Source organism: Capsicum annuum, chromosome 1, assembly GCF_002878395.1.
Source record: "Capsicum annuum cultivar UCD-10X-F1 chromosome 1, UCD10Xv1.1, whole genome shotgun sequence".
Lineage (NCBI taxonomy): Eukaryota > Viridiplantae > Streptophyta > Magnoliopsida > Solanales > Solanaceae > Capsicum > Capsicum annuum.
In genome coordinates this window covers 168,878,257-168,887,775 of record NC_061111.1, presented here as the reverse complement: position 1 = coordinate 168,887,775, position 9,519 = coordinate 168,878,257, and positions in this window count along the sequence as shown.

Here is a 9,519-nt window from a genome sequence, read left to right as displayed (position 1 = left end):
AGCTCCCTATAGACAAACTTCTAAGAGCATCAACAACACCATTAGCTATACATAGATGGTAGTGAAGGCTCATGTCATAGTCCTTAAGAGATCGAGCCACCGCCTCTACTTAGATTCAATTCCTTATGCATAAACACATATTGCAAGCTCTTATGATTTGAATAAATATCCACATGCTCCCTATAAAAAGAATGATGCCAGATTTTCAATGCAAGGACCACAACCGATAACTCTAGATCATAAGTCTGATAATTTCTTTCGTGAACCTTAAGTTGTCTGGAAGCATAAGCCATAACCTTACCATACTGCATCAAGACGCAACCTATTCCCATGCGAGACGCATCAAAAAACACAATAAAACCATCAGTACCCTTGGGCAGGGTCAAAACTGGCACAGAAGTAGCTTATCCTTCAACTTCTCAAAACTACCCTCCCAAGCATTAGACCACAGTAACTTAACCTTATTCCAAGTTAACTTCATCAATAGAGCAGCAATAGAAGAGAAACTCTCCACAAACCTCCTATAATACCTGCCCAAGCCTAAGAAGCTCCTAGTATCGGTTGGACTCATAGGTTTAGACTGTATTTTAACTGCCTCAAATTTCTACGGATCTACCTTGATCCCCTTCCTATAAATAACGTGCCCGATAAAAGTCACAACACTTAGCCAAAACTCACACTTAGAAAATTTTGCAAATAATTTCTTATCCTTAAGAGTTTGTAATATAATTACAAGGTGACTGACACTATCCTCTTCACTTTTAGAGTGCACCAAGATATCATCAATAAATACTATAACGAACAAATCCAGAAACTGCCTAGACACTCAAAATAAGATTCGTGAAAGCAGCCAGAGATTAGTCAATATAAATGACATAACCAAAAACTCATAATGGTCATACCAGGTTCAGAAAATAGTCTTGGGAATATCAAACTCTAAAATTTCAACTGATGGTAGCCCAAATGAAGATCAATCTTAGAGAAATACCTAGCACCCTGAAGTTGATCAAATAGGTCATCGATCCTAGAAAGAGGATACTTATTCTTTATTGTAACCTTATACACTGATGGTAATCTATTCATATCCGAAAAGACCCATCATTTTTTTGCACGAAAAACACAGGAGCACTTCACAGAGAAATACTAGCATGAATAAAGCCCTTATCGAGAATATCCTTTAACTGCTCCTTAAGCTCCTTTAATTTAGCTAGAGAAATCCTATAAAGAGGGATGGAAATAGGATGACTATACAATAGAAGGTTAATCCCAAAGTCTTTCCATATCAGAAGGAAATTCCAGGAAGATCATTGGAAAAAACTTCAGGAAATTCATTAACCATAGGGACAGATTGCAAAGAAGACCCTCCAAATTAGAATCCTTGACCCAAACCAGATAATATAAACACTCTTTTGAAATTAATTTTTGATCTCTAATATATTAGATAAACCTCTCTTTGGGTACTAAGGAACTACCCTCCCATTCCAATACCAGTTTATTAAGAAATAAAAAATTGACCTTTTGGGTTCAACAATCCAAAAAGTATAGCACGAATGAAGAAAGTCCATCCTCATGATAACATCGAAATCCACCATGTCCAGTTTTATTAAATCCACCAATGTCTCTCTATGAAAGATACACACCACATAATCCCTATATATTTTTCCAGTAATAATAGAATTACCTACCGGAGTAGATACAAAAAAGGGGTAGAAAATACTTTTAGGACCAAAACCAAAATGTACAACAACATAAGAGGTCACATAAGATAAGGTGGTACCCATATCAAGTACACAATAAATATCATGGTAAAAGGGATATACCATACCAGTAACAACATCTGGGGATGCCTCAAACTCCTAACGAGTAACAAACATATAGAGACAATTTTGGCCATTGCCAGTATATTAAATGATGCCCTTAGGTGTAGTTACTAAAGTAGTGGCAACTAGGGCCTTGTTCACTCTAATGACAACCCAGGCTGAAGAAAAATCTGACCATGCTAATAATAATAAAGTTCCAACTCCTCCTTTCCTCATAATAACCAAGGTAAAGCTGCCCATAAAATCTATAATAAGGATATGGTGGGGCTGATTAAGCTTTACTGTCTTGAGACTGGGCTCCCTGTTCCTTAAGACCACTTCTTGTTTAATAACGACAATCACTAAAAGGATTAGGATAGAGAGAACTAGCTATAGATTAAGAGCATCCCCAATTATTCTTCTTAGTCTACTGTCGACTATCTCTCATACTATTCTACTGACTTGCACCTTGCTCTGAATATCTAAACTTCTTGTTTAATCTCTCTCCCATCTCTGCTTGCTTCTTTTTGTTAGCCTCTACCTACTGTATATAAACCACCTTCCTGGAGATGTCTATATAATTGTTCAATATCGCACCCTTACACTCTAACACCAAATCATATGAAAATAAAAGCAAATTTCCTCATTTAGGACCTTATAGAAGACACCAACTCTGGAGAATAACGAGAAAACTGGTGAAACTTTAGAGCATACTTTTTTACACTCATCTTACCCCTTTTTAAATTCATAAACTCTTCCAACTTAGCTTCTGTCATTACCCAAACCAGGGCCTTGTCATGATGGGTATCTCAAGTTTGCCATGGACCAAAGATCTCCCCTTTTGCCTAGTCAAATAGAACACAATATAGCTAGCAGTGGATAAATTTTAAACATATAACAAGATAGAATACAAAGCCTCTAAACAGAACAAAACTAATCTAAATCGGGACATGCCCCCAATGATATCCAAAAAGGTAACCAAAGAAATAGTCTATGACAAAAATTGGTCCATGAAGTAACATGCAATTCAAAGAAGAAGGTTCACCACTTCAAGCTAACTTACAAAAAATCTAAGAACCACTTATCACTTTGCAGAAAAAGTAGAAGTGTCTCCATTTCCTTCATAGCATGGGGATACAACATCCAAATACGGTTAGCGGGTTGAGCGCTAGCATATAACTTAGGGATAATGGGATAAAATAATGCCATAATCGATGATTTAAATCACTCAATACCAATGCACACAGTTAAATACATATACATACATACATATATATATATAACATGTCGGGAAGGTGACACAGATTATTATGAACTTTAAAATGTTATCCTAGGTTGTGAACATAACCATTATAATAGTACCCACGAGCCATGTAGGCATAGATCTCACCCCCTAGTCAGGCCTTAGTGCGTGTGACGCACGAACTGAAGAATATTTCTTACATATATGCACAGGGGACTCTAACCTCCTAGTCATATATTAAGGGTGACAGGAACACCCGATTGTAAAGCAAGGGTGGCTCGAACACCCAACCATTTGGATCCTTACGCCGATAAACATGGTTTCCAATATTAGTCCTCTTGGGACCTCCACTTTCATAGCAAACTACACAACCCCCTTTAAGCCCAAATTAAAATATTTAGCTTATAAATCATTTATATAATCAAGGATTCATTCATTAAGGCAATATCAAGTGGTATCATCATACCAACCACAACTTTCAAGCACATATCAATTTTCCAAATCTAACCATTTACCAATAAAATTCTAACCCATTAACTAACAGGACTCCTAAGTTCCAAGTAGGAACCAAACCTTTCAGCCAAGTGGGACTCTAACCCTTACCAATAAATAGGAATCTAAAGTTCCAAGTAGGAACCAAATCATCCAGCCAAGTGGGACTCTAACCCATTGGCAAATAGGACTCCAAAGTTTCAATTCAAAGCCATTTCATGATCACTAAAACCTTTCAAAGGCTACTTAGCCACTTTTTCAAGGCATTAGTTTAAAATAGTAGGCAAATCAAATAATAATTTGCATTCCAAAACCAAACATGCAAGTGAGTTGAGGTTCTCATCAATTTTAATACCAAAATCTAATTATTTGGGGGTATCTACAATCCCTATTCTATCACCATGCCCATGACACTAATACGTTTCCAAATTGTCAATTCAAAGAATAATTATTCCATAAAATACATGAGAAAATATTTAAAAAATCATTAGTCAAAACCCTCAACCCATCATTCAAAACCCACATCAAAATTATGTGAATACCAAATCAATTCATTCCATAATTTAAAATACAAATTTAAGGAAGGAGATACATACCTTAATCACTATGAATTTTTGAGAAGAAACCACCTTTGAGTCCTTAAAGAACAAACTCTTGAAACCTTAGCTTCGTCTTTGAATGGGGAATTTGAGAGAAGAGAGAAGAGCAACTGCTTCAGTATTGAGAAGTTATGGGGTCCTTAAGGTATTTTAGGTCGTGGGTACCTATTAGGGAAAAAAAGAAATGCCCAAAGTTCCCTCAATTAAAAAACTAAAAACTGTTGCCATTGACCATGGGTCACCCTACGACTCATGAGGACACACTAGATTCGTAGGGTCCTAGTCGTACCCTGGGTAGAAGCTAGGACTGTCACACTGGTTTAGTTATGAGTCATACCCTATGACTCGTGACCACACTATATGACTTATTGATTCTAGTCGTAAACAAGGCATAGGTTTGTCACTAATACTGGTTTGCCTACGAGTCCTACCTTATAACTCGTAATGAGCCCTTTTAACTCATAATGATCAAATCATAACAAAGGCAAAAACAAAGGCAACCTGCACTGGTCGCCCTATGATTGGGGTCCTATAACTCTTTATTAACACCTTACTGTTATGGCCAGAAGCTACATCCTAGTCACAACACGATGCTTACGGTCATATGTGACCTAAGCTAACCCATGATCAGGTACCTATTGTGAGCACTGAATAATTCAATGCTGAAATAACATAAGCCAAAGATATACTGATGAATTATGATCCAAAATAAAATATTGAACTAAATTATAATTGCCAAATCTGAAAACAATTGATAATATCTAAAAGTTAAACTGACTATCTAACCATCTAGTCTAAACTTTGGAAAGCCTCTAAAACATAAGGAGTTGATGGGACAAGCCCCCAACTAACTCCAAATGACTGACATGAATGAAAGTACTGTATATTGATAAAATCATAGCATCCTCGATGAATGAGGACATACTACTACTGCTGCTAAGATGGGTACCGAGTTTGCTAAGAGTGGTTAGGAAACTGTGTGGCTGGAACTATGTTATAAAACAACATATCACGAGAGAAAGTATGCGATCAGTATTTTAAATGTACTGGTATGAAGAATAAAGATTAACTAGAATTATGTAAGTACTGACATAAGTACATGAATATGTAAAGACAATTACAATAAAAATAAGTATAGACATGTGCTAAGCTGATCTGATTAACCGAATTAGTTATGCCTATGAGATTGAACGACTGAAACCTAAGTAAATAGATAACTAATGTTTGTACACTGAGTAACTGATATCAGAGTACTGACTAACTAATATCTGAATACTGAATAAGTAATATTTAAATGCTGATTGCGTAATAACTAAATACAGATTAACTGATAACTGATTTATGATTAACTGATATCTGTATACTTGATCATATAAATCTGAACTATACTTAGTTTGAATAACTAGACTAAAACTGTTGGAGGTATCATATAATTGACATGCTGCAATCTAAGCTAATCAGGGTACAACCTGTAATCCCAGCTGGAAAGGTATTCATACCTTGCCACGTGTACTAACACTGGCTGTGTGGATCTACTAAACTGATATCCCACAGGACTAGAGAGTCTGATTTGTCATTGAAAGACGGTACTTACGATGCTTAAACTATGAATTTATGTGTGAACATAGGATATTTTGTTAGATATGATGAACTTTGGTGTATTTTGCAGGTAAAATAGGTCTACAACAGTATTTGAATGAAAAGAGAAGAAAAAAACCTAAAAAAGACCAATTTTGATAAGGATATGTCAGCTCTTGAGTTATAAACATCCAATATGACTCATATGCTGAATAGTATGCACAATAGAACCAAAATCCAACCTGAAGAGCTAAGTATGGGGAAGATACAACTCAGGTATCCAAGTCGTAATCTAGGAAACGAATTGTATAGAGAAGCCGTAAGCATAACAAAACCTAAGCTACTACTCAAGAGTTAAAGTATCAGAAGTATACAAGTCAGAAGTATAAGTAAGAATCGTATATATAAGTTGTACACAAACCATTGTTCACAGCTTGGAAAGATCTACGTCCCAGGTGGATACGACTAAAGGACACGAGTTGTACACTAAGGTATGACTCATAAGTAAAAGTCGTATGCTGAATAGAAAGTTGAAGCCTTAGGAGAACAGACACTAGAATGGATACGAGAAGGCAGGGTACGACTCATATGATGCCGGTATGAGTTAAGACTGAGTCGTACCGACTGCCGATATAACTTTACCTTTCTCATTTTTATTAGGATTTTTATGATATTTGAGATACTATAAATACCCTATGGTTTATCTTTTATTAAGTTATGGTCTTTTACATCTTATTACATACTTTACAATACTTTTACAATTATTCTTGAGATTTTAGGTTTTTATTCAATTCAAGAATTTGTAGTTTAATCATCTTATTCTTATGCAATTAATTTTATTTGTTCTTTATTGATAATCATGGTTTCTTGCACAAACATAAGTGGCTAATCTCCTTTATTAGGGTTTTGGGAACCCTAGCTGATTAGCTATATAGAGGGAGTGTGATACTTATTTGTTCTAGGGTTTATGCATGTATCATAATCTTCTTCATGATAATTAATTTCAAGTAGCTACAACATCCTAAGATAGCCTATATTTGTATTCATTCCTACTAAGGAGTTTATGATTGGGAAATGAAGTTAAGACAGTGATTTGGGATCCTTCTACCTCCACCTTTAGTCCCTACATCCTATCTAATCACTTGAGCCTAATAAGTGAGAGTGAACTGAGGCCGTATCAAGGAACAACATGGCAACGCCCTGAGACCTAACAAGTAAAGTTTGAGGTTTATCTTTGTACCTTGTACACAGTTGATAGTACCTATCTTGTAGACTTTGTATGCAGAACTATAGAATAGTTGGGTTAATCATGAGAAACTTATAGAGTTAAAAAGCCAGCAGGAACATAAGACTAGTGTTCGTCTACTACTATCTACAATTCAAAAGAATGCAAAATTTGGTTACTACTTACAACTGATACTAAAATCCCCTCATTTACTTTCCCGTACTGCTTTTGGATTACATCAAGTGAAGAAACAATTTATGTTTTCCCTATGGGATCGACCCCAACTTAGTTGAGTTATTATATTTGTAATCAACTGCATTATACTTCTATTTGGAGTGTAGTTTTAGGCGACATCAAATTTTAGCGCCATTGCTGAGGACAACAGTTTAAGTAGTGAATTGAATTAGTAAAATTCACAGGTTTTTATTTTCAATTTTGATTTGGCATACGCCGGCATATGACAAGCACTAGGAGTAGAGGCAATTCCTTACTCCCATTCAATCCAGAGATAGAGCAAATACTTCAAACACCAAGAAGAATGTTAAGACAAGTTTGAGATAGGGTGAAAGACTCCTCACCTATGGATCCAAATGCAGCACTCTCGCGTGATCCACTAGATGCACAGAATGTTATAGGCATACAGATTCAACACCTATTAGAGCGAGAAAGAAGAGAAGTTAAAGAGACTAGGCTTGATGTGGAGGCTAAGTAAGCTCAGCAAGGTAGATTGGTCAGGCCTAGACAAGTTTTTGATCATCGAGACCAGAGAGGCAGAGCTCTATTTATTCCTGCATATCAATACTTAGACCCATATGAGGAAGATGAAGAAGATATGGGTTATGTTGAGCCTAATGAGTAAAGATCCATTGTTCCTCCTGCCTTAGCTCCCAATGTGAAGTTTGATATTACTAGTACTATAATCCAACTGTTGAATTTGAAGGGTATATTTTTGGGTGCAGCTATGGATAACGCAAACATGCACCTTGCAAATTTTCTTGGGATCTGCACATCTTATACTGTTCCTGGGGTTGATCAGGAATCCTTGAGATTGAGGTTGTTCCCATTTTCTTTAACAGGTGAAACATCACTATTGTTAGGGGAAATTCTAAGAAGATCTATTACTACTTGGCACAAGTTGAAGAAACTATTTCGTGGAAGATTTTTCCTTTCATATGGATGCTACAATTGAAGGAAGAAATTTATAATTTTCGATAGTTACCTGCAGAATCTGTGGATGACGCATGATTTTGATTTTAGAAAAAGCTGAGTATGGTACCAAATCATAGAATTAGAGGATCTAACATTTGAGAAACCTTCTATAGATTGCTGAATGATAGTTCAAGAGAAATGGTGGATACTATTTCTGGAGTAGTATTCATACGTCCTCAGTGAGATGTTAGATGACATTATGGTGACTACTAGAGGATGGCATACTAGAGATTCAGAATGTGGTAGTGGTACATATGACTTGGATCAATGAATACTTATGGGGTAGGTACTGATATGGTAGCACAATAAGTTGCATAACTTTGTACAAATATTAGGTTACTGATAAAACAATTCGCATCAATGAATGCCTAAAAAGTGAATGCAGTAGTAGCACTGGGGTCTACTTCTAAACTATTCGAGACTGAATCTAAAGAAGAGGTAAAGTACCTAGATCATAGATTGGTGTATTTTTTAGCCCAAGGGCAAGGAAATCAAGGCTAAAACTATTATAATAATAGATATAAAGACTAAAGTAGAGAGAGATGGTGATTAGCGGCATAAAGATGACTATAAGGAGAAAAGTGACAAGTACATTCCACCAGATAGTTAGGATACAGAGTCTAGAATAGAGGCACTTTTGTCTAAGCTGGTCAAAGGTCAAGAAAGTCAAGAGAGCTGCCTAAAGGATATCAAAGTAGATTTATCAGGTTTGAAATAGAAAGTTGAGTCACATGGTACAACAATTAAGTAGTTGGAGTAATAATTTAGTCAGATTCTAACCATAGTAAATCAGAGATATCCATGCTCTTCTGAGCAATACAGTGGTAAATCCTAGAAATGATAGTCACTGTCATGCCATTACCACTCGGAGTGGTAAAGTCACTGTAGACCCACTTGTACCACTATTAAGGAGCAAAAGACTGATAATGAACCTATTGATGTATAGAGCAATAGCAAGCAAGATGTAGGAGAAGAGAAGGTTTCAGAGCCTTTGGTGAAACCTCTTCTAAAACCTCTTCTAAAACCTCTTCCTCCTTATCCACAAAGGCTGAAAAAAACATGAAGATGGTAAGTATAAAAAGTCTTTATCCATGCTAAAAAACTATTAGTCAACATACCTCTTATAGAGGCATTGGTGCAAATGCATGGGTATACAAAATTTATGAAGAATTTGATCACCAAGAAGAGAGCAATCAGTTATGAGCCAGTTGATAATGTTCATCATTGTAGTGCTATAGCTACTAGATCATTGGTGGAGAAGAAAGAGGAACCTGGTGCTTTCACTATACCTTGCACCATTGGATCTTTCAACTTTGCTTGTTCTTTATGTGATTTAGGTGCTAGTATCAACCTTATGCCATTTACAGTATTCAA